The 22,551-nt window shown below is 34.9% G+C and overlaps 2 protein-coding genes across 2 annotated transcripts in view; one reads left to right on the plus strand and one right to left on the minus strand.

The window, feature by feature from the left end:
- LOC138700056 (alpha-2Da adrenergic receptor) overlaps positions 1-22,551 on the minus strand; it is a 687,508-nt gene that overhangs the window by 495,946 nt on the left and 169,011 nt on the right. The window lies entirely within an intron of this gene.
- Positions 1-22,551, plus strand: part of LOC138700054 (sodium channel protein Nach-like) — a 198,292-nt gene that overhangs the window by 135,258 nt on the left and 40,483 nt on the right. The window lies entirely within an intron of this gene.

Consider the following 22,551-nt stretch of genomic DNA (forward strand, 5'->3'; position numbering starts at 1 on the left):
GATACTTTTGTTAAAGGAAAACAGAATATTTTATTGATTAGGACATCCATACTGATCACTGATTTTAAATTAATAAACTCTTCTTTTTCTATTTGAGAATTGTGCCGTTTGAGAGACGGAACTGTCGAAACCCACTGTGGTACTAGAAGCGCATACACAAGTCTCAGTACTGTATTCGTTGATGGATAACCAATAAAAATTTGTATTCATTTCATCTGCCACGCCCACTACCCTTATTGGACTGAACTTACAATTCTGTTTTGTCGAACTTAGGAGAGTCCACTGTAAATCATTAGGCGTAGGTATGTTTAAAATCAATTATTGCTGAATTTACATCACATTAAAATAAGTTATTTTATGGGCACTGTAAAAATTGAAATTCTTTGCTAGTAGGCCCTTCAAGTTTTATTGTTAGCAGAGTGCTAACTCTTTTTACTGAAAGGCGGTTTCTAATTCCAGTTTTTACAAGATTCATGCAACTAAATACTCGCTCACAATTTGTAGGAAGCGATGGAATTATATTAATAAATTAGAAGAAATTGTTCACTTAACTTACATCAATAGCACCAACTCTTTGAAATCAATTCTCGTACATCTATTGCTCAATACCTTTTTTAACATGCCCATGTCAATAGCATTTCATTTAAATTCAGATTATTTCAAACACATCTCTGATTTCATTTTCTCCATTACCATCTTTGTTTCTGAAGTCCAATGTAGTTGTCGCATTTTTTTCACATTTACATTCAAAGTTTATTGCATTTTAAAAAGTCGAGTAGCAAAATGCGACAAATGCGACTGTGGCTTAAAATCTGCTACTGTATTATAGCTTATTCGCAAAGTACTTCACTAGTTTCTTCCTTAGTTCGTTTTCTAGATGACTGCAGAAGATGCTCCTTTTTCTATTAAAAGCTTCCTTTGCCATTGCTATCTTCCTCCTGACTTCCTGGCTGCAGCTCGTGTTACTGCTTATAGTACATCCCAAGTATTTGAAGTTGTTCATTTGCTAATAAACAGTATTTTTAAATAAGTACTAATCACTCATAATAACAGCAATTTTAAGTAACACAAGTAACGCGCACTACAGAGTCACTCTAAAACAGGTTCCTTACTCCTAAACAAGTACAGTATGCTTCAGTTTAGCAGTGTTTATGTTATTATGCACTACTAGTTGAAATAAAGATGACTAAAACAAGTGCGAAAGTACTGGAGTGGCTAGAGGAATTCGGAAGAGAGTATGTCTGTGTAAGTGGTGGCATAATTGTGTGTAATCTATTTAAAAGTGACATAATCTGTTCTAAAAGATGGTATTTACAGCAGGACTGTAATTAAAAAAAAAACAAAACCATTTGAAATCGGTAGAAAGAAGTGTCTGACGATCTACCTTCGACAGTAATTCAGTGTCAGCGGATGAATTTAGTAGAGATCTGTATGAAATGATGGTGCAGGCCAACATTCAACAAAGTTGAGGACAAGCGCTTCAAAAATTTTGTTGTTAAGTACACTTGTACACGAGGGCAGTGCCTGTGTTATAATAGTACCGGTATTTTAAGTTAAATTTTACAACAAAGGTTACTGTAATATAGGTTTAAACATTTCATCCAGGGCAGTACCTGTGTTATAGTAAAAATATTTTAAGTTAAAATTTTACAACAAAGGTTACTGTAATATAGGCTTAAATATATTGTTAAGATTAGTGTGTCTGATACAGTAACATTTTAAGTTAAAGTTTTATATCAAAGATTGTTGTAATATAGGCTTAAACATTTCATAGAAATAGAAGTACTTATAAGTTAGATTTACTTTTGCTTATCGTAGGCGTTATTATAGAATAGTTTTTATTTATAGTCCTAGGTTTATTGCATCTACTATTTATAGATTTGCGTCTATTTTATTTTATTTTATTTCATGTAATTGTAATTATTGTATATTATATATCACTACCACCGGGTGTATACCCAATTGTAGTGTTAATAAATACATACATACATACATTAACAGTAGTGCGTCCACACCTGTGGAGTAACGGTTAGCGCGTCTAGCCGCGAAACCAGGTGACCCGGGTTCGATTCCCGGTCGGGACAAGTTACCTGGTTGAGGTTTTTCCCGGGGTTTTCCCCTCAACCCAATATGAGCAAATGGTGGGTAACTTTCGGTGTTGGATCCCGGACTCATTTCACTGGCATTATTGCCTTCATCTCATTCAAACTCTAAATAACCTAAGCTGTTGATAAAGCGTCGTAAAATAGCCTACTAAAATGAAATAAAAAACAGTAGTGTCTTTGAAGCAATAACATTTCAATTTAAAAATTAACAGCAAAGACTATGTTCATTCTTTTGTAATACACAATACAGCCCTACTCTTGAAATCATTCTTTTATGTGTGTACTATGGTTCTCCTTGACGCGGAAATAGTACAGCGCCGCGCGTCACTACTCTTCGTCGTCATTTGGTTCATTGCATAAACTCTGTACTCACTTAACTTCAAAGAGTAGTGGCTACTAGGGGCAGAAGAAATAGGCGGATATGGCGAATCCCTCATTCACTACTCCAACTCCTACACGTCTCAGAACCTGCTTGGTGTATGGTCCTGTCACAAGTAACTCACTCATCCATTCACATGTTTTGCACTATAGGAAAACTTAAAAGAACAAATAAAATAATAATGTGATTTCTACAAATTATAATACCTGATTTACTGAATAATGTTTTTTTTTTATTCAAATGTCCGAACACAGGTATGAAACTCATAAGTAGCAACAATAAGGCATCACTCATGAGGTAATTAAGCCAGGAGATAATGGGTTATAGTGGTCAGTTCTCTTTCCCCTTCCATTAAATACATTGCTGAATAGTAACATATTACACTAATCCGACTTTAGATGATGTTATCGTTTATAATATTTCGCAAGTTAGCCATTTAAAAAAATGTAATAATTATTGCAATTGCAAACCTAATACAAGAAATAAAATATTTAGCATTACACACAAACATTTCGTTTTTATGTGTCTTCAGAATATTGTTTTGCAATAGTAAGTACTAAATAATATTTATACAGTTATCAACTTCGTGAATCATGAGAAAAATAAAAATTAAAGTGCAAAAAATTAATGTATTTTTCTGTGTGTAGAAAATTTACACGTTAGTATAACATGAAAGAGTTTCGTAATAAAAAAAATACTTGTGTATTAGAAGCACACTTAAGGATGGCAAAACAAATAACACAATATGTGTGACTAAAAAATCGTTCTGTACAAATTCTCTGAATCAATCGCAGAGAAACACCACACGCCTTGGCAGTGGCTGTCTGCGTTAATGATAGGAAAAGGTTTAATGTCCACACAATCTCAATCTTTAAGTAACAGCAAACTTGATAAATAACGCCTTTAGTATGACTTCTGATATCAGGGCTCGACTGAGACATGATAACGATTACTTGGATTACAGCCGCAATGTTTCCACGTAAGTATAAGTGAAGAGACGAGACCTGGCATGTGGGCTGTGAGAGAAGGGAAATAATGAGCTATCAGAAAGAGTGTTTGTTTCAGGATGGTTAATATTATATGAATCTACAGACACTGAAGTCCATCTCAGTCCAAAATCTATCTTCCCTCTCCATACCCATTAGTGATATAGCCACAGCATATAATAAGATCACAGGACACATTACGTCTTAGGAGTTCGTTGAGATGCTATGAGACCGCATTGTTCCGTTTTTACAAGAATGTATTTATCAGTGGCAAGCACTACATTGGCTAATATAGTTGTATGAAACGAGAAGTAGAAAACGGAAGGTATATAGTTAACGTTGATATTTCTGGTTAACAAGTTTAAATGACCTAACAATGCAGAAAAGGTATGGGCCTAAGGGAGAGGAGGTATAAATTATCGATTTCACCCCTCCCACAATATTTCAGACGTAGGTGCTATGTTTAAATCAATAGATAACTATATGAACTTGGCTTCTCTTCTATTTAGGGGCACCAACTTTTACTAAGTTCCAGATACAACGAGTTGCGCATGTGCAGTAAACAAGAGCGCCTAAATGTATGCTACTTGTGGACAGTCTTGCGATGCTTCTTCGTTACATAGAGGAGGACTGCTACCAAAACTCTGCCCATTTTTAAATTCGCCATTACATTAAACATTTCAAATCAAATTAAATATGTGATATAGACATTCATGTGATGACTGGCTTAACGCTCATATATAATCACTTATAAGCTCTAGATCTTCTTCCTGTCGATTGCGCATCTCAGTCGAAGGTTCAAACAAACATGCTGACATCATTGCAATCGACAGGAAGAACAACATTGTATTTGTTATTAATCCAATAGTACGTTTTGAAAAATGGTGCACAATGCAAGAAAGTAGATCGTGAAAAAAGAGACATAATGAACCTTCCTTAAAATACCTGGAAGTGAAATACCTGAAAATCGCTGGGAGGTGACTGGGTTATTGTTTGAAACACGTGGAACTATTTCAAAATTTTGTGTAAATTTTTTCCGTAATTTCATATTGATAAATAAAATCTCCAAGAAATACCTATACAAATTTTTAATTCCTCTCAGTTAATTGTAAATTACCAATTGTATAGTTTTATAAGTGAATAAATAAATGATTCGGTTTTAGGAATTGCTGTTGGAAAAGAAAAAAGAAAAACTTCTATGTAGAAATATTGCTTTGCTTGTATATACAAGGTGGATTTTCAGTGCGAACAGCTCATGTTGTATGTAACAAAAAAGTATAAGTTAATACTATATTGGTGGGAAGTTCATAGTTTTCTCAGAACAATTTTTTTTCAAACGTTTAACACCCTTTAATTCGGTAACTGTTGCGAGTAGGATTGTGATCTTTGTCCATATCAATAGAAAGCCTAATAAAGAAGCATTTATCTCTCTGGGGCATTTCAATAGCGGTTTTCGTGTAAATTTAATTTAAAAACCACTAATTTTAAGCCACTCGTGTAAATTTAATTTAAAAACCACTAAGTTAGTAATTTAAGCCACTGACCGATGCGACCATCCTGCAACACTGTAGCCAGAAAGGGAGATTGGAGGAAGTTCGCTAAGGCAGACAGACCTGAGCCATTGACCTCTTACATCTGTATTACGAGAAGAAAGAGCAGTGTAATAGCGGCGATATTGCCAGACTGCTGAAACTTCAAGCTCATTTTTCTAATTAATCGTGCATCTAATCACAAAACGTAATATAGGTTTTCTATTAATTTAAGTGTATCCTATCGCCCCTTTATATCTGAAGGATTTTTCCACGTCAACTCTGTATACGAAGAAATTACGTGGCTCTAACAAAACGGTATCTCTTATCATAGGGCAACTATCTCTTCGAGGATGATTCTTCTTCTCTCACATTAACAGTTTCTACTCCAGTCTAATTTCGTGACACATTCTGAGTGAATTTGGCTCCTTACATGCAGTGCAAATAGACACATATTCTACGTCAAAACGTGGAACGGTCGAAAAAGATGAAGGGATTGAATTTGGTAGTGGTTGAGGTTTTCTGTGGAAATACAGAAAAAATAGGAGCAAAGGTGATTGTTCATAACCAGCATATGCCTCACAGCCACACGTGCTAGGCAAACTTCACATATGAACTCTGCAGGGGCCCACTTGAGCGTCTAGTTCGCTCTTTGTGAAGAGCGACAGACTGCAAAGGACAGGATCCAGTGTCGGACGGAAGCAAGATTTTTCAGCTCTTCGTAACTTCCAGACTACGGTGTGCACTCAACCTTTATAAAATTTAATTCCGGTTTCTTCCCAGGGATGAAGACAGTCAGAGGGCTTTTTTCTCTTGTTGGGGTCCATAAAACCACGAAATTTCTATCTTCCGATCTCTTTTACAATTTAGTGATATGTATATGAATACCGGTACAATTTTTTTTATAATAATAAGCATATCCTTTATTCTCTTTCGTTCTCAAGGCGGTTTATATTTCTAGGTTATCTAAGAGCAATGTATGTTCATTTGCAGTGTGTTCGTACGAATCTCGCTTCAATTTTACAATAATTTAAGTATACAGTAAAACCTGTCTGAAAGACCATCTCTATTGAGAGACCACTCCTCCTAAAGATCGATTTTTTAAAGAATCGAATTAAAAATCCATAAAACCAATGTAAGCCACACCCTTTTAAGAGACCACCTCTCTCTTGGACTACCGACCAGTGATTGAATAGCCAGTTCCTTAATTTTACTTCTTTTAAAAGATCATACTATATTTTTAAAATTTACAATTTAATATTTTATTACATTACTGTATCCTAAATAAATTCCAAGAAATTCGTACAGTACTAGAAGTTAAAATGATGTTCGTATTCACGTTGAATGTCCATCTCTTTCATTAATCCCTTAAGGAATGTTAGGGATTGCTAAGAAAATGGTACAATGACCGATTGCAAACGGCCTCCGAGGTATGACGGATTATTTGCACCGCTATTTAACAGTTTCTTGAAAGGTAAGATTTCTCATGCCGTATGACTGTTTTACTTTTCGTTTTGTACATTAAAAATCAAATCGTTACTTGTTAATTACAGTACAATATTTTATTTTTTCTTCCTTCTACCTATTAGAAAAATCCGGTGATCAACCAACCGATTTTTTTTTTACTTGGTTATTTAACGACGCTGTATCAACTACGAGGTTATTTAGCGTCGGTGGGATTGGTCATCGCGAGATGGTATTTGGCGAGATGAGGCCGAGGATTCGCCATAGATTACCTGACATTTGCCTTACGGTTGGGGAAAACCTCGGAAAAAACCCAACAGGTAATCAGCCCAAGCGGGAATCAAACCCACGCCCGAACGCAACTCCGGATCTGTAGTCAAGTGCCTTAGCCGACAAAGCTACGCTGGTGGCTTTCAACCCACCGATGACGAGGATGAAGTCAAGAGGGAATTTCAATCCGAAAAAATGTGACTAGAACAAGCCTTATGTAATATTGACTTAATTTAACAATCGGCACCATTGAAAGACTGTATGAATCGAGAACATATAAATGATCTTCTTAACATGTTAAAGAATAGTTTTTAAAATGAGATTGTAAAAAGGAAATGTAAAAAAGTTAAGCATAGTTCAATTTATGATTTTGTGAAGGGGAATCAAAGGAGAAAATCGGAAAAATAACGTAAAATAAGAAATAAAGTTCTGATTTCAAGCTTTTATTATTAGCAATACTTTCCACGTTTTTATTTAATTAACATAGAAACGTTTTAACCCATTATTTGTGTAAAATAACTTCCCTTATTGAGAGACCATCTCTCTGAAAGACCAGTTTTTCATGGAACCAGCAGTGGTCGTTTAATACAGGTTTTACTGTACTGTACATTCGTATCTTAAGGCAAAAATCATGCGAAATATAGAAAAATTTACGATTCCCAAAACATCGAGATGCAACTGAACGTTTTGTGATCTGCCTGGGTCAAGCATGTTCACCGAGGACACTTCTACGCATTAAACGAGGAGCGACAGTGACGTAGAACATCTTCTAAGATTTTACGTTACTGTTGCACCTCGTTTAAAGGCTAGAAATACCCGCGCTAAATATATCTGGCCTAGGTTAACATCTAGTGTATGTGGCTTGCTTTGTTCAGACAGATCATTTAAGAGAATGAGAATTTTCGTGTGAGATTTAACAGTCTTTAAACATATTCGCTTTATTAGCTGTATAGGAGAAGTCAGTGTATGGTAGAATAAATTAAGTACTTTTTATTTTCTCACCAAGACTTATTTAAGCGTTTGTTTACAGCTTTCCTAGTATGAAAATGTAATTCCGAACATGCTTCCTACGTGCAGTAATTTCTCTTATATTATTAAAACGAATTGTGTTCATAGTTTCTACGAATCAATTAATCTCGAAACAATACCCTACATATTAAACGGGTCTATTCAAAGTAGGTGACACAAATATCATTTAGTTTCCACATAAGCCAACAATTTCCTTCGTAATTGCATGTATGACGACTATGTACGACAAACAGAGAGATGAAATCGTACAGTTCATATCAAGGGAAAAGTTATTTGCTGATAGAAATTGTTGTAATACAGAAATATTTATAATTTTCGTTATGATTTCAGTTTAAGTTCTACTGCCTTAGAAGCTAACAATTACAGATAGACCTTTTCTCTTAAAAATCAGCGGTCATTAGTTGTACCCCTCCTATTATAGTGTGAATTTTCATATAGGAAACAGTTTTATAATGTACTAAATGACAGTATTGCAGAAATATGCTTAGAATAAATACAGGATGTTAAAAAAGTATCCAATATTTTAGGAGGTGATAACATGCAACAAAACAAGAAAATAATGTCTAATAAACATGGGTCCTGCAACACATACTTTCTGAGATCTGAACACTTGTTCATAGCAGGTGCTCGATGTGACGTCCATTTCTGGCAATGCATTTCTCTGCCCTCCAATACAGCAGACTACCAGATAATCGTACCGTAGTTGACACCCTTGGCATGGAATAATGATACGTCGTAAGGAATACTGAAAACAAAAATCTGGTTGCAGATATCAGCGAGGTTCAGCAAGGACGATGTTGTGAATTTTAGTAATCAGCATGTGTGGGATGATGAAAATCCCCATGCAGTTGAAGAAATAAGACATCAGCACCGATTCTCAATCAACGTATGGACAGGCGTTCTTGTGATAGATTAATAGGGTCATATGTGCTACCACAGATCTTTATCAAGACTTTCTTATTAACGTGTTGCCTGCCTTGCTGGGGAATGCGCCATGTCAGCAGAGGCTACAGATGTGGTTCATGCACGATGGCGCACCAGCACATTTTCTCCGCAATGTGCGTGAACACCTGACACTGACATTTCAGGACCGCTGGATTGGTCGGGGAAGCCCCACACCTTGGCCTGTTCGTTTCCCAAACCTAACTCCCCTAGACTTTTGGGTATGAGGACACTTGAAGAATCCAGATCAACTCCAAAGATTGCGTGATTCCTTACGCCGAAGGGCAGAGGAATGCATTGCCATAAATGGACGTCACATTGAGCACCTCCTATGAACAAGTATTCAGAACTAAGAAAGTAAGTGTTGTGCGACCTATGTTTATTAGATATTATTTTCTTGTTTTGATGAATAGTAGCACCTCCTAAAATATTGGATACTTTTTAACACCCTGTACAAATTGCTAATACTTATTAATATTTATATATCGGTAGGAATAATTATAAATTATTTCTATGGGTAGGTATACCGATGGTTATTTCATGTGAGTTTCTGTAAAATGAATAGCATGCATCTACTTTAAGATGTAGAGTTCGTAAATGAAATTTTATATATATATATATATATATATGTGATTATAATAAAGAATGTCTTATGTGAATTAAGAATAAGAAAGTTTCTTATCATTTGAATGTATAGTAAATTAAAACATGTAGGATGTTTTTGAACTATAGTATAAAAGTATGAGCTATAAACAGTTTTGGGATCACACTCTTCAAAGATAAGCTAAGTTTTTATTATTATTATTATTATTATTATATTATTATTATTATTATTATTAAAGCTCGTGGCTCTCACATCTTTAGTGTACTTGGCTACCAGTCTATTGACTCTAAACCTAATTATATTACTACTAGTGGCTTGTGCAGCAAATGCTGCAAACTAAGTTCATTAGACTTTCAAATAAACATTTTTCAGATTTATTTTCAATTAAGAATACCAGACATTCGGAACGTTATTTGCTTCCATAACAGTGAAAGATTCTCTCGAGCCAATACTGAAGAGAACCACGCATATAAATATCTACACCACACCGCCATTAAATATATGAAAAAGACCCAACCCCGCTTGATTAATAATTATAAAAATATTTGATTTTTAATAATATTATCTTACGTAAGTTCTATAGCTTTCAGTAACATATTCTATATAATTATACTATATAGCTGCCACTCAGTAAAATATAGAAATCAAAATCTAATTTAAGTTGTTCTCTACATCTACTTATATAACCCCAAAACGTTTCACTTTCATATCATAAATATAGCATTAATATGTATAATTAATGAAAAATAGTCACATCATTGCATTAACTATAATAATATTTCATTTCTAATGGTAATAATGTCATCAAACCACCTCAAGTTTTGTAGTTTTTAATATCCAATACACAGCTGTACCCAGAAAATTACACACCACAGAATCGAACCTGTAAATTATTTTGAGTAAGTTAGGTTTCTAATAACCAATTTAATTTGAGCTCTAAATATGTCAGCATTCTTACAGATCATGACCTTCGTGTAATATTGTTTACTGTATAGTATGTGTTTTGTTTTATTCTGTAATGGAACACGGCCGACTTGATGCTCGCTTCGCTTCTCCTTTACAAAAGAACGAAGGGTATATCAAGTCGGCCGTGAATGCTATTAGCTAGTTCTCAAAACTGACGACAGATGGATTTTGAAAAATAGGAACATTATGTTTAAAAATTGACATTTCACTGAAAACTACTATTTTTTCCGAAAAACCTTGAGTTCCAAGCTTCAAAATGAGGGGTTATTTATTAAAATCCGTCCAGCCGTTTTCCAGTAATTTCCATTACCAGTTCAAATTATATATATAGATAATTTTCGTTCCTTGCGAAATTCACAGTCTTTAGGGCGATATCAAGACATCCTGCCGGTGTTGTGTGCTCTAAATATAACCAATGTCAGAAGCAGACAACCTCATAACTCATCAGTCACTTGTCACTCACATGCCATGGGCACAAGCCTCTACTCCACTATTCATACGGAGAACTTTCCATGGAATTTGTTGCCACGTGGCTCCCCTGCAATCCGCGTCAACGCCTGAATCATCAACTACGATGCTTACTAAAGACTCCTCGCCATCAAACGTAAACACAGACTGATTTATCTGTTCGATTTAAGACTATTTTCATAGTATATCAAGGGCTTAAATTCCGGAATATTTAAGTGAAATCAATGGTGAACAAAGGCAGCTTTAATTTTCACTTTTCATTCCTGTCTTCTTGTTATTGTTCTAGTCATCACTTAATATCTCCGCTCCTTAAGGGGTTAGGTACAGCTTGCAGCAGTAAAATTTTTGGAAATATTCAACATTTTATTCCTCCATTACTGTATCTCATACAATAATGAAAATTGGTATGTGTAAAACACTGTCCTTATGCTACATGAAAAAAATATTTTTACGATTAAAAAGAAATATTTATATATATATTTTTTTCAAAATTCAAAATGATGGCAGTTTACTGTGTAGTGATCAAGCGTTTCCCTCATAACTCATAAACTTGTTAACTTCTTTATAGTCTCTCTTTTTTGTTTTATTGCTGAAACTCATGTTTACAATATCATTCTCTTTCAACTACATTCCTCAATAAATATATTTTTATTTTGTGTTAGAAGAAAATACTGATATTTGACCATTCTTAAATAAATTTATTTTTTTTCGGACAACCTATCAAAGGTAGAGAAGTGATTTTGCATCACATTGTAGATATGACATGCATAAATACCCATAAAAAGTTTCATTATAGAATTTTGGACAGTTTTTTTTAGGTATGTAGGAAACGCTTCATCACTGCACAGCGAACTGAATTAAAAAAAATATGTAGTTATTTTTTAAATCATAAAAATATTTTTTTCATATAGCAGAAGGACAGTGTTTTACACATACTAATTTTTATTATTGTACAAGATACAGTAATGGAGGAACAAAATGTTTAATATTTCCAAAATTTTACTGTTGTAAGCTGTATCTAACCAGGCATTACCAATTGTTATTAAAAATACCCTCCGGTACTCAAAAGAGGTTTTTACATTTGATCAGATGCTCGAACTGAAATCTTATTCAGAGACATAAATATCAACTGTATTTAGTGTACACAAAAAATTACTGGCTTCCAGAGGATGAGATCCTGTAAGTACTAAAACTATCGGATATATCTGCCCGTGTAATCTCTGGGTTGCCTAATTTCATTCTGAGAACAGACAGAATTTAAGCTTATAATAACAGACATTTCTTCAAATCACAAATAACGTCGTTATAAAATTTCTCATACTACAGAAATAGGCTAATACGAGATAAAATTTATAATGTAGGTATTACGCACTAGCATTAGCTACTCTACTGTAGCAAGCGAAGTCTGAACACTGGAAAAAAATAAATCCAGGACAACAGAATGGAATTTACTTGGAAAGTTACTAAATACATACGAAAGAATGAAAAGGCACAACTTATTACGTAGATTTAATTAGTGTAATAAACAATTAAACCTTCTACAGTGTGAATGTTTCGTCAAAAAAATACTTTCTTCAACATTCTGAACATTCCAATTTATGGCGGTTACAATGTTGTAGAGGTAACACATTTAAATGATCCTACCGGTTTTTGAACACATGCAACTTACACTTAATGAAACAAAGATATGTAAAATTTGTACCCATAAAAAGAAGAAGTCTCAAAGTTTTAGTATCTTTATCTCAAAGATGTTCAAAGTGAGCACTCCTGGTAATTCGGCAAATATATAGTCTATGTTCAGTCGAATTCCTCCCAAGTACTTTGTAGCATAGCATGCTCTATTGATGAGTTGCCTCCTGTGATGCGTGCTCGTAGATCAAATATTTTCTGTGGTAAGGGTGGCACTTCCAATGTATCTCCACATGAAAAATTCAAGATCGTCGTATATGGGGAACGTAGAGGCCAATGAAGATGTTCTATATTATTACTATCTGTCTGATAGTTATTGAGTTCACTTCTGGCTTCGTTGTGAAAATGTGGGGTGCGCCGTCCTATTGGACGATGAAACCTGGAATGTTCTGTTCCAGCTGCGGTAAAAGTCATTATTGTGGTATGTCCAAGTACTGAACTCCATTGACTGCTCCATGAAAAAGAAAGGGCCACACACTTGCTCATGGTTTATAGGAAAGGACACGGAGTAGAGCATAATGCTTTACGTAGGGACGTGTATTTCCGACTCTCATATTCTGACTCTATCTTTGTTCACTTTACCCAAAAGGTGGTAGATGACTTCGTCAGTAAACATTAAGGATTCGACAAAATCATCGGTTTACATGATTTTTTGCATACTCTCGTAGGAAGCAAGTCACACTACTTTCTTCTCCGGTTTTAGGGTCTGCAGCAACTGTAGTCAGTACGGATGAAATCACTTGCACAGAATCTTCCACAGCTCTTTGCTGACTCTGATGGTACATTTTTTTGCGGACTTGAGAAAGTACACGGGCCCGTTCTACTGTTTTCTAGTTTACTGGGTGTTTATCCTCTTACATCCTCTTATCTTAAAATCGAGTATCATTTGCGATTTTTAGATTCACTGGGAGGGTCTGCATCAAACTTCATTCGGAAATGTCGTTGACACCAGTAATAAACTGGTTAACATAAACTAGATATACAAAAACGCTCTTCTGTTCTCTAATGCAGCCATTTTGTCTCAACAATGAATACTGTTATTACGCGACACTATTGCCACTTGTGATGTATTAGAACAAAACAAAATAAAACAAAAACAGAACTTTCACAGTTTTTCTTTCTATCGCTGCCAATTTTATGTCTCTGAGTTTCATTAATATATAAGTTACATAAGATCGTTATTTGTGGGATGTTCTTCGCAAACGTTGTACGTGTTAAGTTCCAAGACAAGCTGCACTATCCAAAAGCCTATTTTTGTTTATTTATTATTTAAAAATGAACCCTCGCTGCAATTAATTAAAAAATATATTATGTACATCATAAATCCGGCATATTGTACAAATTGCTCCTCTAGGCTATGGAAATTCATCCTATGTCAAAATACTATCCAATATTTTATGAATCAGAAACATAGTACAATGTGGGTCAGAAATATCTTCCCATTTCCAACAGCACATAAAATGGAAAATATTGAAGTCAAATATGAAACAGTAACATAAATTTATTCCTTATGGTATGCTATTTTATGATTCTGTTCAGTTCCCCAATTCAATTGTTTCGTACATGCATATTAATTCATTGTTATCGTGCGCATGTGACTGAAGCAATATTTGTGCTATCTTTAGCGTTCAGACAAACAAATCCAGTAATTATGCTTTCGCATAGCTTAGTAAACATGGAACGGTGGAATGCACAACATCGTGCATACATTGCGGAACATTATTTTAAGACTGGTAAGTCTGTTGCAAAACCACAGCGTGCTTTTTCGAACACACTTTCAGATTCCTAGCTTCAAGACCATAAAATTGTGGATTGCGTCATTTCGGAATACGGCGTGGCTAACGAGAAAGACAGGCTTCGGCACGAATCGGAGTCACGTGATTATCATGGTCTAGTCATGGCCATCTTGACAATCGCCTAATATAAATACATGTTCAAAGTTCTAAAAAAAAAAACAAAGGAATTGCTATATTAAACTCATGATAAACGTGCATTTACATATAAACTTGTTCAATGTGGCCATGTTATGACTAAGAATGTGACGTCGCGCCGTAGCCTGTCTTTCTCGTTAGCCATGGGAATACGTCTTCAGCACTAGAACAGAAATCACTAGAGCGACCAAGATCAGTGCGATCTCCAAAAAACATTGCTGAACTGTTTCTTGAAATCCTGTCCAACAATATTGTTCTGTTAATGTCATACGAAGCACATTCCGTAAGTGTAAATAAACAGAACTTCCGGTACTGGGAAGAAGAAAATCGAAGAGAGATCAACATGCGACCGCTTTATAGTGACGCGTCACTGTTTGGTGTGGTGTCGCACAGTTCGGGATTATTGGCTCACACTTCTTTGAAAGTGAAAATGAAAGTGTGGTAACAGTGAATTGTGCTCGATATGTTGAGATGATACAGAATTTTCTTTCTCTAGAACTTCAACGTCATGGAGTTCAAGCACCAGCAGGATGAGGCAAAAGCAAATATAGCTAGACCACCCATGGCGGTAGTACGTGGCTTGTTTCCTGGTCATGTTGTGTTGACAGATGATATTTCGTGGCCTGCCCGCTCTCCAGACCTTTCTGCATGTGATTACTTTCTTTGGGGTTATGTCAAAGTGAAAGTGTTTTCTCACAAGCCACGAAACATTCAGAAACTGAAGGATGTCATCCGAAGGGAAATTGCAGCTGTGCTTCTATATATGGTGCAACATGCGTGTGGAAACTTGCAGAGACGCTTGAAAGAGTGTGTACAAAATCAAGGATGTCATCTCCGTGGTGTGATATTCAAAACATAATTACAGTGATAAAATGGCATTACACAAGCAGTATTACTAGACCACTTTCACATATATATAGCCTATATATCACTAAACCTCTTGAAATTACGAAACTTTCAAAATGGGGAGATATTTCTGCCCCAACTGTATATCTTATTCAACCCTCGCTATACGATTTTCGGCATATAATTTTGTCTATAAAGATTTGCAAGGCCGCATAAATGTTCAGGCATGTGCTTTAGGTCACTGCTCAACGATTACTGTTGGAGATTAACAATTTTCTGTGTTATGAATTGATCTTCAACAGATATAATATACGTCATGAGACTGTTGTGATTTATCTTCACACTGATTTAGACCAGGACAAAACAGAGAAATGCATCCCTTTACAAGGAAAGCATTAAACGTTACTACCAATGGCTGCGATGCATTCGCTTATTCTAGGTCAAACAAACTTCGTCTTGTTTTCATCAGACTGTAGTAAAAAAAGACAACATTCTGCTTCTACAAAAGCAAATTGAATTTTTCCAACTACACGTTTCCAAGTAATATGACGCGTACTTGAGCCCTATATGGGCTGCAGACTCACAATATCAAACACAAATGATTTTAAACATGCCATGCTTTATTTTCACATTCTGCATCACTTCACAGTTTTTGACTATAGGGTGTAACATAGTCGTCGCTTTAAATGCAACGTATACCTACGTTTTCAAAGTCAATCACAGACTACAAATTTTTTGTATTATATTCACCATACTACAAAATGAATTTGGTGTTTTTCATGGTGTATTTACAGATAAAGAGAACAGATATACAAAAGTGACAAATATGTCTTCCGTATTCCTCAGGTTCCTTTATACAAGGTGATTCGAAAGGTAAGGTCAACCGGTGAGGAGATGAGTCATGGTGATATTTAGAGCAGGAAAGTTCTTTGTCAGTTTTATTTATTACCAACCGTTTCAGAGTTACAACAGGTCAAACATTTGCTCACAATTAAGGTGACTTACTTACAATAATTATAATTATAACACCCAACGAAAGAATAAACTGATGTAAACCACAGGACACTAATGAATATTTACACATGGAAACAAACAAAATAGTAATTTGAATAATTTTCAAGGAAAAATTGTTCCGGGGCCGGGTATCGATCCCGGGACCCTTCGCTTAGCGCGCGAACGCTCTTCTGACTGAGCTACCCCAGGAACTATACACGACACCGTCACAATTTTTCCTTTGTATCCACACGACTCAAGTGAGCTGACAAGATGCCAGAACTACCTGAAAGCCAGATTTGTTTAATACATTCTTTACTGGAGGTACGTTAACAGAAAGCCACAATTTAAGTCGCACAAGTATTTGTGTACACTCATAGTTGAGTTCTGGCGTCTTGTCAGCTCACTTGAGTCGTGTGGATACAAAGGAAAAATTGTGACGGTGTCGTGTATAGTTCCTGGGGTAGCTCAGTCGGAAGAGCGTTCGCGCGCTAAGCGAAGGGTCCCGGGATCGATACCCGGCCCCGGAACAATTTTTCCTTGAAATTATTCAAACCTGCTTTACAGGGAGCTACTATCTGAAAGCCAGATTTGTATAAAACAAAATAGTCACTGTCAATTCAGAGATATCAAGACGTGTTTACATCACTTTATTGTTTCGTTGCACAGACTTCAGGCTCACATTCGAAGGCGAGAAATACGCCATATATAACCTGTAGGAAGACAGTGACGCCTCTTTCAAGGACTTAAAAATGCCCTCTTCAGACTAAGTTGAAAATCCTTTCTTAGTAACAGTAAAGCTTTCCTGCGCTATTTTTTTGGAAGAAAATTTGGTTTCATGTTGCGTGGGAGGAGGAAAGTGACTGGTGCTGTGGTGGAGGAAACGCCCGATTGTAGATGGTGTAGTAGATTTTATGTACAGATTATCTTTCGGCCGGTGGAACACGAAAGCTGACGCAACGTGGTTGTGCCTGGCTCTCGGGATTTTCGCTCCTTAACGTTCCGCTCACTTTTACCCGTATTATAAAGCATGCAAACAAATTATACTCGTAATTATTGTATAATGGTAATTAACCTTTGCGAGAACTCTTTGTTCATTCTTACGTATATTATGTAAAGTATGCAAACCAATAATAATTTTTTGCTTAATGAGAGAACGAATCTGTGTTAAAAGAGTTGCTCAAAGTTGTGGCCATTTTGATTAGCACATGCCTGGCATCTTGTGGCGAAATTTGCATTCACGCAAAAGTTCCTGTCCAATGTAATCGTTTTTTCTGAAGACAATGAACATTCAAATGTTTATTCAAAACCAAATCATAGTGACTTCCTTCTGTTGCACAATCACTACCCAACGGAATGCATATTTGAAGCTTCTTGAAGATAAAAATGACAAACTTTCATATACATTTGCTTACTTTTTTTTTAATTTTCTAACACTTCATGTCTATATACAAACTCAGAATACGAGTAGATGTACAATGAGGGATATAATAGTTGAGCGATTCGAGTTTCTTTCAAAGTCAAAGAATGCCACACTGCTCATGCTCCGAGCCGAAAGTTTTCGGTCATGTTGATGAGATATTCGCTTCGCTTTTCTGTTTTAATTTTACTTATGCTGAGAAGGAATTAAAGTGATATCCTCTTATGAACCACGCTACAAATCGTGAAAAATTTCGCCCGCTCAACAATGTGTCCCTCACTGTACAGTCTTAGAAAAACGTTTTGTTGCACAGATACTTTATAAGTCCCAGAAAGAAGGCAATACGCATTATCAGACATAGAATGAAACAAAACTAATTTTATTACCTCAACTAGTCCTTCTCTTGTGAGCCAGGACGCACTTCCTCTAATCATGGGCACTGCCTCACTTCTGGGACTTGTAAAGTATCTGTGCGACAAAACTTTCTTCGAAGACTTATATACTGTAGTTTATAGTGCAATTTTAATCTTTGCAATAATTTAAAATGTACAATTGCGAACCTTTCCATGTAAATATTACAGAGCAATGTAAAACTCAATTGCAATAGTGTTTTCAGTGCATACGTTATAAGAAAATAATAATTTAGACCTATATAAAGAAGATAGCATATATTTACGTAAACATTGAATAGTTATTCATGTGAATTAATAAGTGAAGGAACACTTGACAAATCTTAGAAACAATGGGTGGTAAGCATTTGAAATACAGCAGACTTCAATTTAAATTTCAGTCCCTGTCAATTACAGATTACTTTTTCTCAATCCAAGGAGATTCCATGGATTTCATCTTCAACTCATATCAGGATGGAGATTTTGATACCTATAAGTGATACGGCCTCTAGACAACAAAGTTGCGACACGTAACTTAGCTAGAGAAGCTGCGTCTTATGTAGTAGTTTTAGTTGCCTAGCAAAATATTCCATCTCCCACTTAGGTATTATGGCCGATTTCGCCAAAATGTTACTAATCCAAAATTAACTGGCTATAATTTAACTTACATAAGGAAGTTAAATCATATTTCATTTGTTTACATTTTACCAAACTAATTCACATTTAAAATAAAGTGAAATAATTTAATTCCCAATTTGAATCATACTAAAATCGTAATTTCGAAGATCATATGTCCAGTCAATGTAGGCACTGACTTGTAAAGTGAGTTAATCTGTTATATTACTATAATAAAATGTCATCAGAAACAGAGGTAACCTCAAAACATACTGAAATCATCGAAAACCAAAAATACGTATGTGTAGACTTTAGAAGAAAAGGAGAAAGATTGGAAATAAGTAGAAAGAGATTTCAATGCAAGAAAACCTCATCACAATGTCTTCAGCAATATTGAACCCAAAACGGGATAATACTGTATGAAAGCAGATGCAAGGAAATATCATGTAACAATAAAAATGGAAAGACTTCATGGATTTGGGCTATTTCAATGCCTTCAAATGTAATATCAGACTCATATGATAAATTTGTTATTCATATTACTTTAGTTGCCGTATTTTAGGCAACCGAAGATTGATTAAACGTTTCTAAATAAATGCATCATTTAAGTAAATAATACTATGAAGTACTCAACTATAAATTAGAAATTCTAAATCACCTTCTCTACTATTCAAAATATACAATGCTTATGTCTTACTTAGCCTAAACCGCATTTGCAAATCGTTTCGTCCATTGTATTAAAATAATCTTCTCTTTCAGAAATTATCCTCGTCCGTCTTGGTGAGAAATAATCATTTTCAAATATCAAGTCCATCATTCCTCTCGCTATGATGAAAATTATTGTCGTTAAATCAGGATTAATTATTTAAATGGCCAAATGTTGACCAATTAACTGAAATGTAGTTTAACGAGAGCTTGAAGCCCAATTTGTGATTGTGAAATACATTGTCCCTTTAAGTGTCAATTAAAAAGACTAACAATTAAAATTAAATAAATTTGATGAAATCGGCCCTAAATCTTTAGCTAAAAAAGTTGTAACTTTTGCCTGGTATTAGTAAGTGTTAAATACCAAGAACATTTTATATAAATTATGAATTATTCTGGCTACAATTCGCATGGTGATACAGTCACATAGTGGAAATGTAAGTGCGAGATAAATGTATTTGACGAGCGTATTAAAGCGTGCTATTCCTCAGCTGTTAAGGGGCCTCTCCTACATTAGATATTCATAAACTTTCATATCTCAACTTTACTTGAAATGCAGACGTCATCGCACGGCACTTTCGTACATACCAGTTTCCTTTGTTCAACTATATAGCTAGTACACATCACATATTCGCTAGATTCTAAGGCTGTAAGAAGTTACAAAGGCTGTCTCTAACTCTAAATCACCGTGTTTGATGTAGCCTGCAAATTAACAGGTCGTGTAATTTCTTATTAATAGATACGCGCTAGGTAATAGGCAGAAATTTTATTAAACGGCTCTAAGAACATCTTCTAAATTCGATGTGAAGCTCACCTCAGAGACTTTTCTATGAATTTTCTTTAATCATTTCTAAATATTTAGATACTACACCTGCGATAGTTTCTCAAGATTTCGAGGAGATAAATGGATAATAATATACTCATTGCGATGCTATTCTCATGATATCGTATCACACTCTACAACAGTGATGTCAAAGCAAACACATTTTTCTCACCTTGAACTCGTGCGCGGGCATCAAGCGCTAGGTATGGAAGGAGGAAGGATTATGTACATATATGAAAAAGCAGCCTGTTGAATTACGAAAACAGTGGTGTACAAATCTCAAACGGAACGTGAAATTTATGTCGTTATTTTTATATGGCTTCTTTCTGTTCGATATTATATAATTATATTGTCTGTAAAACAAAAGTACTAACACTAATTTCTTAATATTGCAGTTGTGTTTTAAACGATAGTAACATAATAAAGAGTTAAGAAGGAATATTCACATAAATTCCATAATAGTACAACTATACTGTACTAAGTGAATGAAACATCATTTATAAAGAAAGTTATATCCCAAAGAAAGAGACTAAGTATGATATAATAAGTTAGAATTGATATTGATGGTATCTTTAGCCTTATAAACGTTATCAATAAACAGGTCAAACAATATTATACTACGAAGCACAGTTACCTACGTATATGTTGTAACTGTAACCCTGACTAATATTACATAATAAAATTCTTATCGCATTATGCTTTTAAGTTGATATTGGTGCGCAACTTCCTATCATCAGAATATTAAATTATTTTCTTGAATTCTGCTGAAGCTATAGAGCTGACGTTTTTACAACACACTGACACATATATTTTGTTTATGCTGCAACAGTAGTTGCTTTGTTAATTCATTTTCTTACAAACTTTTCCATGCGAATATTTTCAAAAGTTTCAATATACTATCTTCAGTAATGCGTATTTACGATATATTAGATTTACGAAAACATTGTTTCAGTACCTGTAAGGCTACTAAATAAAGATATCTGAAAACTTCAATTTCTCTTTTAAAAGAAGTTGAGAAAATATTCCTTTTGAATAAAAAGCAAACTTGTGAAAATTGAGATTAAAATTAAAACTTACATTCTTATAATGCACTTATACAGGGAAATCATTTTATTTTTACTAACATTTTTAATATTAACCTGAATATACCTTTGGATTAACGGCTGAGAACCGGACTGGAGTTCGATGATACTGGCGTAAAATACAAACAAATCACTTTATTAGGTAGATATAGGAGGGAAGAAAACTAGTTCATATAGAGGGAAGAAAAGTAGTTCATCCATTTACGTAAACTAGGAAATATCGCAATTTTGAGTTTGATCATTTTCATTAGGTTTTTGTTTAATCAAAATACAGTACATTATTAACAATAAGTGTTTTTACTCACGAAATGAGCTATCCATTCGGACGTATTCATTACGCAGTGTATATTATACTGTCTTTAGCACATTAGCGTACAATATAGAGAATGAAGTTAAATTGAAAAATAATCATAATATGGATATTTAAACACATTTTTGAAAATAGTGACCGTTCATTTCGATACAGGCTTCAGTCTTTTGTGCATATTATCACACTATAGACTATTGCACCTAATTCCAATTACCAGTTTCGTCCTTCGTACTAGTAACTCATGTTGAAATAATTCTGTACCTACTCTATAAAAGAGTACCTTATATACTGTAAATTCAATCTTCACTTCTGCCCGACCCTCATAGATAAAATTACTCAGACATGCTATCTACTGTCCGTCCAATTGGTTTTATCGCAGGGTCGTAGAAAGGGGGGAAAACACGTGACAGTTAATTATTTAAAGAGGCCCTTTTATTTAAGTTATATTAAACAGTTGTAAAATATTATGTAGACGTCCAATTCCTAACAGAATTAATGTTTTCAGAAAAGAGTTAAGACAGCCCAGCCACTAGTCTTTACAGATGGGTGAGCAGAAGCAGGTGGGGGAAATCAGGATGCGTGGAAGGCAAACGGTCGACAGTACCTGTGCGAAAATAGGATTCAATTTTGAAAGCTTTTTCGTCACTGGAAAACGCGAACATATTTCCGGAACGTATTATACTCACTAACTCAGTACTGTTTACTATAATATGCGGCCTTCGTTCTGTGTGGAGGACAGTTGGAACTTCATTAGTAGAAGGGGTGGGAGTGAAGTATATTAAAAACTCAGGTGCAATAAAAATTGAAGTAAAAATAAAATGATGTACCTGTACTTCTCAGATATATCTAAAAATTGAATGGATACAGTTTTAATTAGTTCTCTTCCCATTATTATCCCTGTACATAGATCGACCAAACGGCATATATACTCTCTCTTTCGTCTGTCTCTTTCCTTTCTGTTGCAAAGCGCTCAGGCTCTCTGAGCTCTAAAGAGCGCGCTTGCGCC

Source organism: Periplaneta americana, chromosome 5 (genome assembly GCF_040183065.1).
Source record: "Periplaneta americana isolate PAMFEO1 chromosome 5, P.americana_PAMFEO1_priV1, whole genome shotgun sequence".
NCBI lineage: Eukaryota > Metazoa > Arthropoda > Insecta > Blattodea > Blattidae > Periplaneta > Periplaneta americana.